This window comes from Corvus kubaryi, unplaced genomic scaffold, assembly GCF_017639235.1.
Source record: "Corvus kubaryi isolate FWS band 111438036 unplaced genomic scaffold, C.kubaryi_AGA036_p1.0 132, whole genome shotgun sequence".
NCBI classification, from domain to species: Eukaryota; Metazoa; Chordata; class Aves; order Passeriformes; family Corvidae; genus Corvus; species Corvus kubaryi.
Window position 1 is genome coordinate 10,904,305 of NW_024580666.1, and position 18,763 is coordinate 10,923,067.

Sequence of the window (18,763 nt, forward strand, 5' to 3'; positions counted from 1 at the left end):
TGTATACTATTCTTGATCTATTTTATCTTGAAATTGAAGGAGTTGCTGTATATTTACTTCTTTGTAACTAAGTTTATGTACACTCACACAGACAATTCTATGCTATATTTATTTATACAGTTTTTGCTGAAGCTTTACTGCATAAAATCCATATAAAAGATAGTTCTTGCACTGCAGCCTGGTAAAAGTATAATGGGAAAAGCATGTAACATGCAAACCAAATAAGCTGGATAATGATAGATGACATCCAGAGAAATGTCAAGGGGTTTTTGTGTTTTTATTATTCCTACTATGGACATTTTGTTTGAAAAAAATACAGGATTAATGTATTATTATTAATAGTAATTCAGTGGAGAATTTAGTCTAGAAAAGGGATGATTTGGTATATGAACTGAAGATATGAAAAGAAAAAAACCACAGTAAAGGGTAAGAAGCAAAAAGCACAGCAAATACTATTGAAATCCTGGGGGGTACTGCAGGAAAAAGTGTGAATTATAAGGAAATTAGCAATCAATGAAACATTGGAAATTGAACATACAAGGGTTCCAAGACTCCTTCCAATCCATATTGTGTAGGATGATTTAATGGTCCTGCTGTCCCATTTTTTTTGAACCTGATAGATGGGGAAGTTCAACAAAGACAAGAGCCAGGCTTTGCCTTGTAGGGGGATTTGCAGAGCAATGTTGCTGTTGCAGGATTTTCAGTCTGTTTGTGCAGGTTGTGCACTCTTCTTGCCCTGTATGAAGGGCAGGGAAAAGGATTTATATGTAACTCTGTCTAAATTATACAACGTGGACTTAGTTTTATTGGAATGTGTGAACTTTTGCTTTAAGAGAAATAATCTCTTTCAAATAATTTCCTAAGTTTCATTAGCATTGTAACTGCAATATCAAGGTTTATTTCAATACACATTTCCATAAATAAAATACTTAGGAAACTAAAATTTTTTGTACACATTTTTGTTTTTATACAGTGGATAACATGTCCATGACGCCATATTAAGGTGACTTTCCTGGGGCAAGGGCCCAGGAAAACCAAAGGGAATGCAATAAAAAGGATGCTTAAAATAAGACATGAGGGAAGTATATTTTGACACTACCTCTGTCCCTGTACTGACAGTGCTAAACTTGTGGCTTGTGAGCCTGGTATGACTCACCAGAATAATTACAGAATCACAGAATGGTTTGGGTTGGAAGGGATGTTCAACATTATCGAATTTCAACTCCCCTGCTCTGGGCAGGGACAGCTTTCACTAGACTGGGTTGCTCACAAGCCCCATCCAACCTGGCCTTGAACACTGCCGGGGATGGGGCATCTACAAATTTCTCTGGACAACCTGTTCCAGTGTTTCACTGCCACAGTAAAAAATTTCTTCCCAACATCTAATCTAAACCCACCCTCTTTCAGTTTAGAGCCACTCCACCTTGTCCTGTCACTACACACCTTTGTAAAAAGTCTCTCTCCAGCTCTCTTGTAGGTCCCCTTCAGCTACTGGAAGGTGCTACAAAGTCCCACTGGAGCCTGTTCCAGGCTGAACAATCCCAACTCTCTGTCTGTCTCCACAGTAGAAGTGCTCCAGCCCTTTAACCATCTTTGTGGTCCCAAGGTTATTTTGGCTTATAACCTGCTCCTGATGCCTTCCTTCATTCCTGAGAACCATGAAAGCAGCCAGTGTCTAAGTCTGGTAAGTTATTTGTTAGTGTCAGTACGCTCCCAGCCACCATTTTCCTAGGGCAAGTCAGGAGCACTTCAGGACGTGTACTTTTTGCAGTGAATTAAGCCTGTTAGTCCTAAGACACTGCTCCAAGCATGTCTGCACACACCCATTTTTTGGTCATCTTGGACTCGTTAATCTCTTCCTTTACCCTGGAAAAAACATTCAGAAAATTTTTGCATCCCTTTTCTATGCTGTCCCTCAAAATTAAAAGATCAAAAGCTGAGGTGCTTGACTGTAGAGAACCTAAAATAACACAGCTCTAACAATCCCACACATTACTGAGGACTAGTGAAAGTATTGCATAAAATAATAATGTCTTCAGTCCTAACTCTGTCATGCACAACAACCAGTAGACTGAGCTTTTTTACTAGCACTGAAAGAACCAAAGAGTCTCAATTCTAGCATTTTTTGATGGTAACTAGCAGCAAGTCACACTGATGATAAAGAGATGAAGACAGCAAAGAATGTTAAGAGAACTCACAAAAATTACTAAAATTCATATTTGAAGTTTCCTTATTCTTGATCTTTCAGTAACTAAACTAGTTTTTTTGATCAGTTCAGTGAAAGAGTGAACTCAATGATCCTTCCACATCCCTTCCAACTGAGATGATTGTGTGACCTGTACCATGGCACCAATCCTCATGTCCCTCTATGTCTCTGTCCCTTTGGCCTCTGCATGGCTGCCGTGTATGGGATCCTAGCGGCCAGGGATGGAAGCTCTCCCTGTGGCTCACCGGTCTCACACCCTGCCTTTCCCATGGGAGCCCTGGAGGCTCTGACCGAGCCCTCCCCACTGCACAGCCACCGTTCCCCCAAGGCCAGGTCACCTCACTGCCCCTTCCGACATCCTCATCCTCTAGCCAGGGCCTCAGCGTTCCTGGAAGGGAAGGCATTAGCAGGCCCAAGCCTCCCTCCTGGCCCAGTGCTGTTTCCCTTGTTTCCCTTGCGTTGCCAGGCAGTGTTCAGGAGGTTTTACAGTGTTCAGGAGTGAGAGCAAAAACAGGCCCTGTGGCAGAGGTGAGTAATGAAGCCTCTACCCTGGGCACACCTGTGCTGGCCCTGCCCATCCCATTGCTCCTTGTGGCTGGCCTATCCCAGGTCTCCAGGAGCCTGGGATGGAACAGCCACAGCTCATCCTCTCCAATCTGCTGGCAAGGCAAGGCAAGGCAAGGCAAGGCAAGGCAAGGCCTGGCATTTTTTCCCCTGTTCCTGCTGACTGACAGGGTTTTGCTGAAATGATATCCTGTTGTGACACAGGCAGAGGGGAGGGAGGAGCGTAAGGCACATATGGGCTATAGCACATATAACTGCTGTATTGTTGGCAACCCCAGGAGTGACCCTGACCATCATCCTTGTCTCTGAGTGTGACAGGACATTCACCATTAACCACTCAAGAGCCTATCAACAGATGGGGGCGAGAAACAAAAGATGGGAAGGAAGGCATGGGCAGAAAGATAAGGTGAAGAACAAAGTGAATTGCTGACAATTTTGCTCTTCCCTCTCATTCCTCTTTGCCACCAGATTTTTTGTGCAAGCTGAGAGATTGTGAAAGTAAAGGAGGAGAAATACTCTGGCTGTGATCTCCCAGCCTACAGTATTTTAGGGAGGATGAGAGCTGTATTGAAGCCCAATGCAGAAGAGAAGGATGCACAGATGTTAACCCTAGCTAGTGACATCTAACTGGGGACCAAAAGGGCTGTGGGTGTTCAGATTATGTACAAGTGTGTGTGTATGTGGGAGGGAGGAATGTAATGTGGGGCAAAATTATCTGTACATAATTCCTTCTCAAAGAAACTGTAGCTTGTCCCTTCACTGTATCAGAACTTCTATTATTTCTCAGCTCCTTCATATCCTTTAATTTAAGTAGGAGCCTAATACCCTTCTTCTAGCATTGCCACTTCTTACATCCTGAAACACTGAATTTTGTCTTTTGGTGCAACTCAAAGCTCAGTCCAATCTGTCACATATCAGACAAGGAGACACATCAGGCTTGTATGAGGATTTTTAAAAGTCATTTTGTTACAAGCATTGGAAACTTAATGCAGTGGACCCTCTCTCCTCGCTCACAGTGCTTGGTTCCTGTGCCGTTGTAATCACTCATGACCCTACTCCTTTGCCAAAACACTACTTTAAGAAGAAGGGAGAAGAAAGAAATATCAGGGTTTTCTCTAGTGAATTCCTGTGACTCCGTCCTTCAGGTAAGGAGACTGCAAACGAGAAGGTTGTTTTCTTTACCTGCTTACAGCTTGGAGAGGGGAGAGAAGGTTTCAATCTCTGTCTTTTTCACATTGATTTGGGAAGTTGCTAATCAGTTAGGAAGTAGTTCAGTGACACAGCATGTCACAGACACTGAGTAGTTGTTAGATTTCATCTTATTTGGGTTTTTTTTTTGCCTGCAAAACTGTTTTCTTTAAATGCCTGGAGAAAAATTGCAATTTCAGTAGGTTCTGGACCACGTCCTATCATATCAAGAACTTGCTAATAATACAATTTTTATTTATCTGTTTCAGATGCTGATATACGAATACAATATACTGCGCAGATTTTGAAAAGAGATGGCCTTCAGCTTGTGATAAATCTGTTTGGAAACAATGCATAGATAGCCTCAAAGGGAAAATGAAGAATGGGAAAAGGCAAGCACTTCTCCATAACCTGTACAGCCCAAGAGAGGAAGTTATGACCACTTGCAGCACCAGAACAAAAATACCATGCAGACATGATTGTAGGCCTGCAAGGGATCAGCCAAAGTATGCACAGGCCTCAGAAAAATACGGTTTTGTAGTGTTTCATATGAGCAACTACGCCCTGGCAGCACAGCACAGAGACTGGAATGCATCAGCTGCATCAGATACGAGCTCTGTGGATGCAAGGTGCCCTGCACAGCTCATCAATATGTCAGCACATGCTCCTGTGCCTCTGCTGTCACGATTTTTCCATCACCCTGAGCACCTGAGCCCCACATTTCAGCTACAAGCTGACAGTGTCCCTGTTCTTGCAATTTATGGCTCTTGCCAGCACGTGGCACAAGAGGCTGAGTGGACTGCCTGCACTGCCCAAACTGGAATGGACTGACTTCCTAAAATGTCTGTACAGCTGCCACCAAGTCTGTACTTCAACACCATGAGGGTTGTATTCCATAAGGAGGGAAGGTTCTCCAGATTTCTTATGGCACAGTAGTGGTGTTTCTTTTACATACACACACAAATTATTGCATGTAGATCAGACTGTGTCTGGGTAATAGACGGTGCAAGGAAAAGGATACTGAAATGCCACTTCTCCAAGCAACAGAGTGATAGAGTAACTTATGCTCATATCAAAACGAGTAATTATCAAAAATCAAAATCTCATGCACAGAAATGGCACCTTTCCTGCAATTAAACAGGAACAGTTGGTGAAGTATTGAGTAAGGACTCCTAAATGTATAAATGCATTAATACAGCTGGGCATGCAACTGTGAGAGACTGGAGGAGATTGCTGACTTGAAACATTTTGTTTGCGTGTGTGTGAGGGGAAGGGGCAGGTTGGGCCTTGTTTTGGTGAGGCAATGCCCTGCCCCACACACCCCACATCCCTGGGCCTGTATCCCAGCCTGGCAGTGGCCATCAATCCCTAGCACACCGGAGGCAATGCTCCACATCTGACTCTGGGGCCCCCATCTAGGTCCACAGGGGCCAAGATAAGGGAAAAAGAGGAAAGAAAGCAAAATGAGAGCTTGAACAAGAGACATAAAGGAAGATGCAAAAGTGTTCTGATATGGACAAAGTTTTCGAGCTAGATTTGGTGGTTAGTGATAACGCAGCTCGCATCAAGAACTTACAATAGAGAGGGAGGAAGAGAAGTCATGAAAAGCCAAGAAGCTGAGATTCTGTCTAATGAAGAAGGCAAATCAAGGAAGTTACACACCTTCTAATACTGCCTCCAGTAGTATCCCTCAATGATGCTAGTATTTTTGGTTATTTTTTGTATATACATTTTATTGTATATTTTTACTTCATTGTGTATCATTTACTAAATATATTAACTTCTATATGTAATGGGTAAGCATCAAAATTAAGTTTACAAAATGCTCTTTCTGAACATTTACACAAAGATTTCAAATGAAAAGTTTTCCAGCTATGCATGGGTTTTTTGCTGTTATGTGAAATCTGAGAAAGTACAGAAAAATATATATTTCAATTTTAGTAATAATCCAAGAATTAATTTACTAATTTCTAAATTAAAAGATATTTTGAAAATATAGAAAAACATATTTTTTCTCTTTAATTTCATACAGGTGTTCTGTACTTTGAGGATATTCACCTCCTTTGTATTTACCTTTTATCAAACAGTTAAGATTATAATGCTCACAATTAAGAACTGCTATCAAAGATGTGTTAAGCAGAACAATAATCTAAATAAATATTGCTCAAGTAGCTTTTCACATGTATCAGACTGCAACAACGAAGGGGAAGGATATATATTTTAATTTGTAAGTGGTAAGTGAGCATTTGTGAACAAATAGTTCTTGTTCTGTTATATTTTTATGCACTTGTATAACTACATGCCAGCTACAGAAATATTAATGTGTAATACCAGTACTATCACAAACAAGGTTATCAGTAATTGCATCAATTGGTATTGAATATTTTAATAGGTAATGTGCACTTTTATGCTACTGGAAGTGTTTACATCAGGGCTGTTTGTTTCTCTTTCACTACAACAATAAGCTGTATTGATATGTATTGTCTTCTCATAGTGACTTTATCTATGATGGTGGGTTTGTACCCCTTTAACTGTGTCAGTACCTAAGTCTGTGCCATAAAACAAACTAACCAGTAACATGTTTGTCATGAATCATAATTAAATTCAAAGTACTGATAAACTTGTAGTGAGATAAATTCATGTCTAATTAGAAGAACAGATAATTGCACATCATCTGGTGCACTTTGGGGATTTTCTCTGTGCTTTGTGTAAGATTCCTTTCAGTTCAGGCGCAACATAAAGTGCAATCTGAATTAAAAGCATAATTTTGAAGACATTATTACTGCTGACACTGGCAGTAGGATTTGCCTGGTCTTGCATTAACACTTTACCTTTCCATATAACCCTAGTTTTTAAAACTCTTTGAACTGATCAGTAGAGGTTTTTTTAGTTTGGGGGTTTTTTTGTGGTTTGGTTTTTTTTTTACTTGGTTTTGTGTGTATGTAGATGTTGAAGATTGATTTTTTTTTTAACTTTTTTTTAAAAAACTTTTTTTTCCATGTATGCTTGTATACATTTCTTTTATTACAGAGACACCTGGTGGTCTTCGGGTGTATTTACAAAAGTACTGTTTTCCTTTTTTATGGCTGGATTTGTTTTAAAGTTAGTTTTATCATTTATAATGTATCACTTATTTAGAATCGCTTATATTATGGGACTATATAATTTGAAAATCAGTCTGAGAACACTTACACGTTATCCAGTAAGCACTAGGTATTGATTCTCATGGCTGATAATGGGTTATTTTTCTTGGCTCTTTCCTATCGGAGCTGTATGGAAGAGAGATTTGAGCATATTATAGACTAAGTGGTGTAAAAATATATTTCTTCCAAAATTTAATTTCCAAAATAATAGGTATTTGGGTTTCATGTTTTCAGCATTGTTTATGTGGTTTGTTTCTGATTTGTCTGTTAAAAAAGATTGAAAAAAAAAAGGTTTTGTCAGAACAAGTTTAATGTCCAGATCAGCATGTTAGTACATAAAGGAAATGCTTTCTACACTAGAAACGCTGGCAAGAACAGGACTATGCTACTATAGAAAAGCTTTAATAATATTTCATGCATACAGCATTTTTTAAACAATAGGCAATTACAGGTAATTACACAGTATAATAGGTAATTACACGGGATGCTGATGTTAGATCTCTTCTCACACCACTCCCAGACTGTCAGGCAGACAGCGTTGATAGGTCCCGGAGCAATGCCTCTGGTGTTGCAGCAGCTTCTCCCGGTTTCCATGGCTGTAGCTGCCCTGCCACGGCAGCCCTGACACCCACCCACAGCAGGGCCTTGCGTGCACAGCTCCAGCAGATTCATGACCTCCTTGAAATGCAGCGGGGCACGGCCACAAGCAGCTTCACTTAGGTGGACATGTGCTGTTGTCCAGCCGTGGCATTCTTAACCAGCAGCTAGGTTTGGATTTTAGGTTCAAAAACCCCCTCCCATCCACTCTTTCCTCATAGGGATGTTCTGCAAAGTAAGTTTCAAATGCTTGGTTGTCTATATTTTAGTCATGATGGTGGTGGTGGGAGTCAAACTGATTTTTCACTGCTAAAACAAACACTATTCACTTCAAGAAATACAAGTAACATAGGAACATTCTCATCCAAATTTAGAATGTGCTTTTACAGCTTTTACTTTAATGAAACAAAATTGCTGTTGTATTTTTGTTGGTAGTTATCCTTGTGGTTTTCTTTTCCCATTCAACAGTTTTCAGACCTGTGCCCATGATGTCATGTTTTTCTGTTTAAGAAACGTTTTACAGACACTTTGAAGTCATTTTTTGCAATGCTTACATTTACACATTGGTTGAGCAGTGGTTCTCATGTCTGAAGTTCTGTTATGCTTAGTGCAGTGATTTTCTGTATGTTGCCACATTGATTTGTTATAATTTGAAACTCCGAGAGAATAATTAATGCAAAAGCAATGTATGAAACTCTAGGGAGCTCTACTCTGCAAGATTTGTATTTAGCTTTATTATACTTTAATTTTTGCTCTTCTGCTGGCTGCCAGAGTGCTTACCCATCAGTAAAAGAACCAGAACACATTCATAGCATTTTTGGGAGATATAGAGGAAATGTAAGGATTTATTCAACAGTATTTTCTTCCTAATTTAGCAACATTTTTTAATAGCAAAAATATTCAGCATATAGGAGGCAAGAACAAGAAAAAAAAGAAAATATGTTTTAAATTAATGTTAGTTAATGTAGCTGCTGGTGTAATTTAAGTCAAAGCACATTAGTAATAGTGTGGTCAGATAAATTTAGAAGTATTCTTGGTGTTCAGCAAATGTTACCTGGCAAATAAAAACCTTGCAGCTTGAGTCAGTACACAGACAAAAAGTTTAAATTACACATGGACAAAATAATTAGTGAATTCTTGAGGAGCTGATTCAGAGTGATTTAAACAAAGATTATTTGTACATCTTGATGATTTTTAGACCTGGCCTAGAAAAATGAATGCATGTATTTGCAGGTATTATTTTTCATTGACAGATAAAGATGATTGCAGACAAGGAAATTATGCTTTTGGAATTTACGTCAAATTGTTTGGCAAATTCTTCTTTAACTGATGGAACTGTGCAGAATCCAGGATCTGAGCAAGCTTCCATTATTGTCACTCACTTAATAAGGGAATATCTCCCCATGGTAAGAAGTGAATGATTTACGTGTCTCATGTAAGTCATTACTCTGAACCCACACTGAATGTAAAGTTAAATTAGAATACTCTTTCTCATTAGGTTTTTTCAGTTAAAAAAAAAGTTTCATTGTTTCTTAGCAGTAGTAATCTTTCCCCTTTCAGGCTTTTCAGTTATGTCTGTATTTGACATGATAGTGTTACTAGAGCAAAGGTTCCCTGCTGATAACAATGCTACACAGCTTTTCTGTGTCATCCTGATGACTGTCTGGTTGGGTGGTGTCATGTAAATGATGACAGTTTATTAAAAAAAATGCCCTAAGGTATATCACCGTGTCCCGCAGCTGTAGGGAGGAGGAGAGAAAATCCAGCAGGCAGGAATTGTGCAGCAAGATTCATTAATTATTTTACAAACTCTTTTATAGACTTTTTTCTTCATAGTCTAATTGGACAAAGGATCAGCCACCCCTTGGGGTGATTGGCTAAAATCCTAAAACATCCATTGTCAAAATATTTTTCTACTGTACTATAAACAAGACTTTTCAAGGCTGCAGGTGTTTGGTTGTTTACATAACTCTGCTACCTCTTCTGTGAGAGAGAAAAGTCTCTCACGGGCTTAGAAAATAGCGAGAAAATCCTTGCTAGCAGCATTTTTGTATCCACAACACTTGCATGTCAGAAAGGAAATCTAAAAGTGGAGCAGGACCCATCCTCTGAGTGCCAGAAGTAGCCAGCTTCCAGCCTTCACCTTCATGGGAGGCTCCATTTTCACACCTGATAAGCACAGAGTTTACATGCACCCCTTTCATTGCTGTTAGGTTCTTGAAGCTGCAGGTCTTGGAGATGATCCAGGTGTTATGGAATGTTATACGTGACCATCACGTCCATCAGCTCCCAGCACAGGGGTTCCTCCTGCCTGGCTACTGAGGAAGATCCCAGTGTGCCAAGACAGACAAGGTTCTCTGTCCCAGTCTGGTCCTTGGCACGGTCTCTATTGACCCTTTTTGTGACCAGGTTTGTGTCTCTGTGAGCTCTTGTTTATGGTTTCCCCTTTTACTCATTGAGTAAAGAATAGTCAATGTATTGAAAATGTTTTTGATCAGATGATGATCTTAGTGAAGAAGACGCTCTCCCCTTCCATGTGACCTTACACCAAACTGTTTCTCATTATCTCTGATGCTGCACAGTCTGGTGACCTCCTCCTGCAGACACTTTGCTTGGTCACAAGAGCAGGCAGGCAAGGAGCCCAGCTCCTTTTGTCCCAGCCTCAGCCAGAAGCCTCAGGCATCCCTGAAGCCAAATTTGTGCAGAACTGGAGCTCCTTTGGCAGCTCACTCTGGGTCAAGGCCTCTGCTCTGCAGGATCAGTTCTTCCAGTGGAGTTTGGGGACTATGCCACGTGGGATGTCACCATCACTGCTGAGCACAGAAGGCTCTTCTCAGCAGAGCCTGTGTCCCCTCATTTCAGTGCACCCTTCTGTGCCAACTGGTGCCTCTCTGGGCAGTGCCCAGTGTCTGATGGCGCTGCTCACCTGTCACACCAGAGCAGATCTGTACCAGCTGTTCATGAGGCCAAGAAGCAAATACACTGGTTATGGTGCACTGCAGGTTACATAAAGATTCCAGTCATGGCCTAGGGATAAATGAGGCTGGTGGAGAAGGGCTAGTGCCATTAAAGGGACTAAGATAGACATCAAAGGACTTCTGGGATAAATCATGTTTTAGTCAGCTGACATATGGTAATGCAGTCAGAAGCAGGTTCTCTTGAGGTACGGCCTTTACAGAAGAGGAATTCTCTCTGCATGAGTGGTCTGGGCATGCTTAAGACCATCTTTCTTTGTTTTAGGTCTTTCATATAACATTTTCATTAATTAAAACAGAGCTGCTCTCTGATGATAAAGTTTACGTGTTTACCCAATTCTTTAGTCGCGGGGAACATTTCAGATTTTCAAGTCTCTTGCTTTCCTCCTTGTTCCCATAGAGATAACAATATGTAGATTCCACGAAGAAAAATTCTTAGAAAATCTTAAAACCTTTTTCTGATTTAGAGGTGGGAAGTCTGAGGCATGTAAGAAAAACAAAGTGAGGTGTCTATGCACTGCAGCTTTAAGAGATGACCCAGAGCTCTGTAACAAAACCATGTTAAAAGCCAGAACTAGAACCTGGGGTGAAAATCACTCATTGTGAGAAGTAGCCATTTGGCTAAATGTTTGGGAAATTCACTGCATTGGTAGTAGGAGCCCAGGGTGTCTTACAGGAAAGACATAAATCTACAAAAATTATACCAAAGGCTTTTTGTTCTGTGATGACTGCACTGCCTTGAAAATGGTTACAGCGTATGTTTAGAGTATCTCAAAATTAGTGACAAACTCATTTGAAGTATGAAAACTGTATTTTCTAGTTTGAAATACTGCTTTTTGCTATATGTGACTTCATTCTTATCGCACCTGTGCTGGAACACGGACATTTTACTTGTGTAGAGTCCGGCTAATAATAATAATGTTATTTTATGTAATTGTCATTTGAAAAGATTACTTATGCCTGTTCAATCAAGCAGACAGCTTTAGTACCTAAGGCACTTGTAGATTCTGATTATTTATTTCTTGAATATTGCATTCAGTTTAAGGTGAATAATGAGATATCCTAATAGTTTTCAGTTTTAATCATTTTACTTAAAATATATTTTTAACAATTTTGAAGTATTTTATGTGCTCAATTTAATTTTCATAATTAGTCTTCAATAAGCAAATCTACATAAATGTCTGAGCTATTGACATAAAATGTAATGAGCAAGCACTTGTATTAGAACCTGGGTTTTAATTTTATTAGATCCTACGAGCCGTAGCAGTCAGTTACTATTCACAATTGTCTTGGGGTGACCTTATGATGTGTATCCCATATCGCTGCCTATACCCAGAAATTCATTCCTGTGCCTTTCTATGCCTCTAAACTGAGCCTGAGAGGGGGAAGGAAAAAACCTGAGCAAAACTTTCTCAAAGCAGTTTGCAGCTTGTTCAAGGTCACATAAAGATAGCAGGTTTTTTTTCCCCAGCTGGGGCAGGGGAGTGAGGAAGCACCCGGCTTGCTGCTTTCCAGTCAGCTTTTGGCCAGTTTTTCCAGTTTCTTGTTCTCCGGAGAGAGGCTGAGAGTTGAACTTTTCCTTCTCTGGAATTCCAGATTTTCTCCCTTTCCTACTGGACTGCTTTCAACCTCAGAGCACATCGGGAGGACTTTCCACCGGGCACAGAGGGCCTGGCCCTGGGCCAAGCCCCAGCTCCGAGGAGACCAAAGGGAGGACTCGAACGCTTTCCCAGGTTTTTCCTCTACAGCGAAAGATTTTACCATTTAACATTATTTTCCTTTCCCGTGCGTTTGTTAAATAAATAGTTTTATCTTCTTCACTTTCCTTCGAGGAAAATTTATTTTTTCCCGAACCTGGTGGGGGGAGGGGTGGTTGTGCCTTCTCTCAGAGGATATACATTTCTAAATTTGGCCAAACCGGAACAACTATTAACTGTATGTTCAGAATGCAAACCAAAAAATGCATAGATATAATTTTTTCATTTATGTAAAGGATAAATAGACTGAATATTTTTAAGGAAAAAACTGTAAATAAAAGCAATGAAAATAGGTCAAATTTCTTTTATTTAAATAATTTGCTATTTTTTGTTATCCTGATACTGTGAAAAATCTGATTTTGCCTTTCACATATGCAGAAAACATTGTCAACAAGACACTATGCAACATCTGCAGGAAGAATTGGGGCAAAATGTAATTACAGTCGTTCTGTAGCTTCCTTAGTCTTTTTCTGGCAACTCAGAAATTCTGGCAATTTTCTACAGTTAAAATGGAAAATGATTTTGCAGTTTCAGGGTAGGGTGTCATATCAGATTAAATGTGAGTAAAAATAACTTTGTAATACTGACCACTGTTATTTTAGTACCTATAGATCTCATCATACAAGAATAAACCCACTTAGTTCATGCAAGTTTATGTGTCTCTAAGCATATGATGACCACCACCCTTCTTGAATTGAATAAGTTAATTTGTTACTCTTGGTCTGCACCAAATACCTATGTGCTTGCTTTCTCCTTCAGATGGAGAGGGTTTATATAAATACTGTAGCATGGGTTGTAATATGCTTGCATGGTAAAAAAAAACCTGAAAGAAAAATAAATTTTTGTTTTAATAAAAACAATATTGTATTGTTTTAGATGGACATCCAAACACATTTTTTGTTTCTTTGCAATGGTTCTGACATTTTTGCTTCTTCAAGGGCCCTTTGACAAAGAGGGTGATTAATTCCCAGGGTTCTTTTTGTCTTTGGTGAAATAGTTTCTAAATTGTGGATAATAGCAAACATCTGCAGAGCTCTATTTGTGGAGCCAACAGGATGCAAGTAGATTGTGGGGTGCTAATGTAATTGCTGTGATAAAAAACAGACACTGTATTAAAGAAAACCAACCTCTTGGGCTGGTAACTATTATGATTTTCTGTATTATGTCTCTCTGTATACTTTCCACTTGAGAAGCGTTGTCCTCTTTTAGAAGAGTCGCTGCATTATGCTATGCAGAGTTTAATCCATGTCCCATTCACCATCTCACCTGCAGGACATTTTCCCTGGTTGCAGACAGGCCAGAGAGCTGAAGAATGTTCTGCCAGGGTATCCAGCGACAGCCTGAGCCTCTGAGACTGTGAAACACCAAGGGAGAGACCCTCAGGCCACTGAGAGGGCTGGTGGCCCCGGGGAGCTGGCAGGGCAGGGGGGGCTCTCTGTGGGGGTCTGTCAGGGCAGGGCACGTCAGCCAATGCCCGTCCCACTGCCCCAGCACTGGGCACCTTCTTGGACCCACGGGTGGGCTGAGCAGGGCTGTGGGATGGGAGGTGGAGAGCAGCCCTGCTGCGGCAAGTGGGATTGTTCTGTATGAATAGAAGGATACAGGAGAACTCACAGAGATTATTCTATTTGAAACACCCAAGCAAACATAACAGTACCATGGATTTTCTGTCACTAAACATCCAGTGCTGCACTGTGACGGCCTTTGCTTTGTCCTAGCTTTGTGATTTTCTGCTGTCCTGAGGTTGGAGGCTTAGAATTAGGGTTAATGTTTTCCCATGGTTCAAAAAGTAAGATTTGTTTTTCTTGAGTGTAATCTGAGGGTATGAACATATTATCTACCCCTTTTGGGGTTTGAGACACAATTAAACACGCAAAAATTCAGCATTTTCTAGACAAGAGTTTCAACAGCAATCTAGAGAGATTTTTTAGGTTTCCAACCTCATGTAGTTGACAAAAAACCAATAACAGAAGAATTTTCTAAATGCTGTCTCAAACTAGCAACATTTCAAAAGTACAGACTCATCAGCAAAACACCTGCACAAGGTACAGAATTAGATAGACCATGGACATGAATAAAATATTACTGTTTTACATAACTAGTAGTGCACAAAAATGGCACACAGCTGGACACCAGGCTGTGGCCCCTAAGAAAAGCTTTCTCAGCCTATTTTTTTACAGCCTGTGTAGAACACAGCCCTGTTGCCAGATGTTTTGTTGAGGTTAGATCTGTGATATCCCCTCCGGAATGATGGCCAGCATCTTTGTAACAAACAGCGTAGCTTATGCCTTAGCTTTCCAGCATCCCACTGATTTTCACAGAACTCTATGTCCTCCTTCCAGGCTTTGAAGCTGCAAAAGAAAGTAATGTTTTGTTGGCTGGTGAGCCAGTCTGTCAACATCTTGGGACTGTAAATTACAGTATGCTTTCTATGGTTTGCTTGGATTGGCAGAAACTAGTTGTACACATGTCGGCATCCTGTGATTATTAGCAGCAGCAGAAACTGGAAGAGCTCACATAATATGGGAGTAAATGAGATAGCTGGTAAAAATATTTTTGAGGGTTGCTGTTATCCTGTTCTGATTCTTCCGTTCATGTGAGAAATTATTCTGCTTTTATTGACCTGAAAACATTATGTTCTGGCAGGCAATCAGTCTTGATTGAATTTCAAGAATAAAAAGACCCTCCCAGCATTTTTACTTACAGTCTTTCAAATTTATTTGCTTGTTTTGGCACTCTCTTTTTCTTCTATATCTGAGATTTGGGTTTCTACACATTTTTTAAAGATTCTAATCTGACAGCGTCTAGGAGTCTGAATTCCATATCATCTGTCATTTACTTCCTGTGTGACATAGATTATATGCATTTACTTCATCTGCAAAGGCACAGAAAATATTATTATCATAAGGTTGTTGTGGAATCTAATATTTATAAAGGCTGCTCTAATCCCTTCCAGTGAGAAATCTCATGAGAGAAAATTTATGCTGTTCAGAACATTAGCTCTGAAGAATATGAACATATAAACCAAACATCTAATTAAAAATCACACTAGGAGAAGATTTACATTGGCTTTGAGTTAAATAAGTCAGTATTTCATATGATCTGTGCATTAGATGCATTAGATCAATATCAATATGAAAAAAAGTACTAAGGAGTTTAAGTACTTATATAGTTAAAGGGGAATGTAGAAAAATTTGACACATTATATGAAAAAAAATTTTTGTAATTTCTGTCATTCTTTTATCCCACATATTACATTTTCCCTGATACCATTGTTTATACAGTTTAATTTTTTTTTTTTTTTTGCATTTGTAGTAACATCTGTCTTTATAAGTACAGTTTTATCATTAAACCTCATAATTCGTTATGGATGAATTTGAAATATTCATGAACATCAAGGAAAATATGAGAGTAGGTGCCCCACATAAAATCTGGAGTAGGATTTAAACGACAGACTTTAATAACCTGCTATGCCAGAGACTTTCCTTGTGAGAAGTCACAGTCACTGTGTTTTATGGTCTTAGTTTTAAGAAAGGGAAACAGTGTGCTAACATTAATTTGCAACAATTTAGATACTCTGAGAATCTTATTTTTCCACCTGCCTGCTGGAATTTCTTAACAGGATTTAAGAATTCATACCATCAGAATGGTTTGAATTACTTCATGCTGATTTAGATGTACTTTTATTAGCTGCTTACATTGAGAACATAGGTGCCAGTAAATGAAAATTAGTTTTTATGTGGATTCTTCCATAGTGTTGTTAGGTGGCTTTTAAAAACTTCAGTGTTCTATGGATAGCATGCCTTAGTCTTCTTTATTTTAATGGAACACCCACACCAAAGCCAAGTAGATAGAAATGTGTTTCAGAAAAATGTTTTTTCACTGAAAATGCATGTCAGCAACAAAACTGTTTTTTCACTAAGAATGCACGTCAGCAAAAAAACTGTGGATGCAAAAGTTTTGCATTCAATTAGTGTGTCATGGATGCAGAGAAAAGTGGGCTTAAATTCTAAAAATTATATTACCTTGAATATTAATAAAATATCTTTACTTTTTCAGTCACCAACTCAGAATTTTGAGACAGATACATACGGACATTGAGTGCTTTCATTTTATCCTTTCTAAATTTCTGCTCTATATTTTTACATTTGATTATTAGAAATTTCCAGATAATAATTGCTTTTTAATTTAATTTCTCATAGGACAGCAAAAAGTTTTGCTAACTGTACAATAGCCACAGCATCCTTTCTTAGAAACTGTAAAACCCTCTTTCATCATTTGGGCAGCTTTCACCATGAGACTCCAGTAAGATACAGCTGAGGAGTATGAAGGGATTTTTTGTTGGAGAGTACATGTGATGGCAGGCTAGAAGTAGTAAGCTCCTAGGTTAGGTGTTTGCAACCCCTTTGCAAACAGCTGAGTCCTCTTGGACCAGACAAGCTGTTTATTGGGGAAGGGCCAGGCTTCTCCAAATGGGCTGACCTGTCCTGCTGCTGCTTCTGTTGTTGCTGCTGGGTTATTTTCTTCCAGTTCCCTGGAGCTGGCAGGAGGGGAAGGTCTTACAGTTTTACTCAGTACTTTTGAGTCCTGGAGCTGTTAGCTATTGCTGCTCCAACAGTTGCACTTCCATCTGTTTTTACTTTCCATATCTTGCTTATTTTAGCTCGCCTGCTTTCTCACACCTCAACAAGAATTTTCTCAGTGAACCAGAGCCAAGGTCAGGCAGAGGGGCTGTACAAACCAGGGACAGCTGAACCCTGCAGCAGAGAGTCACACAGCTACTAATGAGAAAAGTTACTGTGAGAAAAGTACTGGTATAGAAGCCAAGAAGGCAGTGAAACAAAAAATCAGAGTCAGAGAGGGGGAAAATAGAGGGCGAAAGAACATAGTATAAATTTTTAAGACACTGGATTCATCATACGAGTATAATCTATTCAAAGTCTAGCTGGGAATTTCATGTCCCTGAATGGAGGTATGAAGTCATGACCAAATATCAAGGTACGATAACGAAAGGGAACTCTCAAAGGTAACAAAGGCCAAGAATATATTTTTAAATACCTGCATGCAAGTAAGTTGATTTCTGTAATATAGTTTGGTTCATATTAATTTGATTTAAAATATCCAATATAGACTGAATTGGAAAATAAAATACAATATTGTCCCAGTTTCATGGCAGGTTCAGGCTGGGTGTAATTCCATGAGCAATTTTGTTCATCTTCACACTTTGTCTGTGTCTGCTCACAGTATTTGGTTCTGGAAATGAACTAGGCAACCTTTCTGGCTTATTCATTACATGATATCTGATTTTTAAGCCTATTTTGACAGCACAAATGTTTCATGTGATCATACAGTAATGGTGAGTTTGGATACCATAGTCTGACTCACAGTGCATAAAGTGCACTGTGTTCCACAGAACAGAAAAACATTGTTTGTTACTAATTTTTAAGTCTGGTAAACATAATTATGGATAAGTAATTTATCAAATTACTTAACTGTTTATCAAAATTTCCTTGGTATCCTTCATTTTAAAAAGGTTCTTAAGCCCAAGTGCTGGTACCACTATCTCAGCTTCACTGGTCAGCTCCAATCAGGACTCTCTTAACTAAACCATAAAAATTGTTAATATAACTGATACAGGAGCTGATTTAATCTTTTCCCATGCAGGACCCACATAGAGTCAATTTGAAACACAATTAATTTCTAACTACCTGGAAATACCCAGGAACATCCCTCCCAGAATCTAGCCATGTAACTGAGCAACAAACATCTGAAAACACGAATATGTTCAAGTCCAGCCTTCAAAAGGTGACAGAACAGATGTTTTTCACATGGCTAGAAAGAAATGATAGCACATGTCCTGATTTGTCCCAGAACATTTTTCTGCTGAGTCAGTTTTATTGAGAAGTAAAATATTTTCCATTTACAACATTTTCTCTTTGTATTTTGCCATTGTGACAAAAACCATAATTTTAGTGTAACTACAGCCGAGACTTCTTTGTCAGAATCCGAAACTTTAGTTTCATACCTGACTGGATTTGTAAAAAGTTATTTCAGCAGCACAATTATTGTTCCAGAAGCAAGTATTTCCTCAAGAATGTTTGGTCACATCAGAACAAACAAATAAAGATAAATGGATAGGAAAATAGTTATTTTAAATATTTAACAAACAACAATATAAATACGAAATTATTCTCAAAAACTGTAGTGTTTCCATAACTCAATGCAGTTCAGTTTCTCAAGCTTGCAAATTATTTCTATCAGAGTATATATGGAAGATTTTATTGAAACAAAGACTGTCTTGAGTTCAGCAAAATTTTACATAGATAATGTAAA

The 18,763-nt window shown here is 39.1% G+C and overlaps 2 long non-coding RNA genes across 2 annotated transcripts; both read left to right on the forward strand.

The window, feature by feature from the left end:
* Positions 1-1,418: 1,418 nt before the first annotated feature.
* Positions 1,419-6,873, forward strand: LOC121666621. The gene is made up of 3 exons (XR_006016722.1): positions 1,419-1,684; positions 3,787-3,915; positions 4,228-6,873. It is a non-coding gene; the product is annotated as an uncharacterized LOC121666621 (long non-coding RNA).
* Positions 6,874-12,365: 5,492 nt separating this feature from the next.
* LOC121666627 lies at positions 12,366-15,123 on the forward strand. The gene is made up of 2 exons (XR_006016723.1): positions 12,366-12,406; positions 13,703-15,123. It is a non-coding gene; the product is annotated as an uncharacterized LOC121666627 (long non-coding RNA).
* Positions 15,124-18,763: the final 3,640 nt, after the last annotated feature.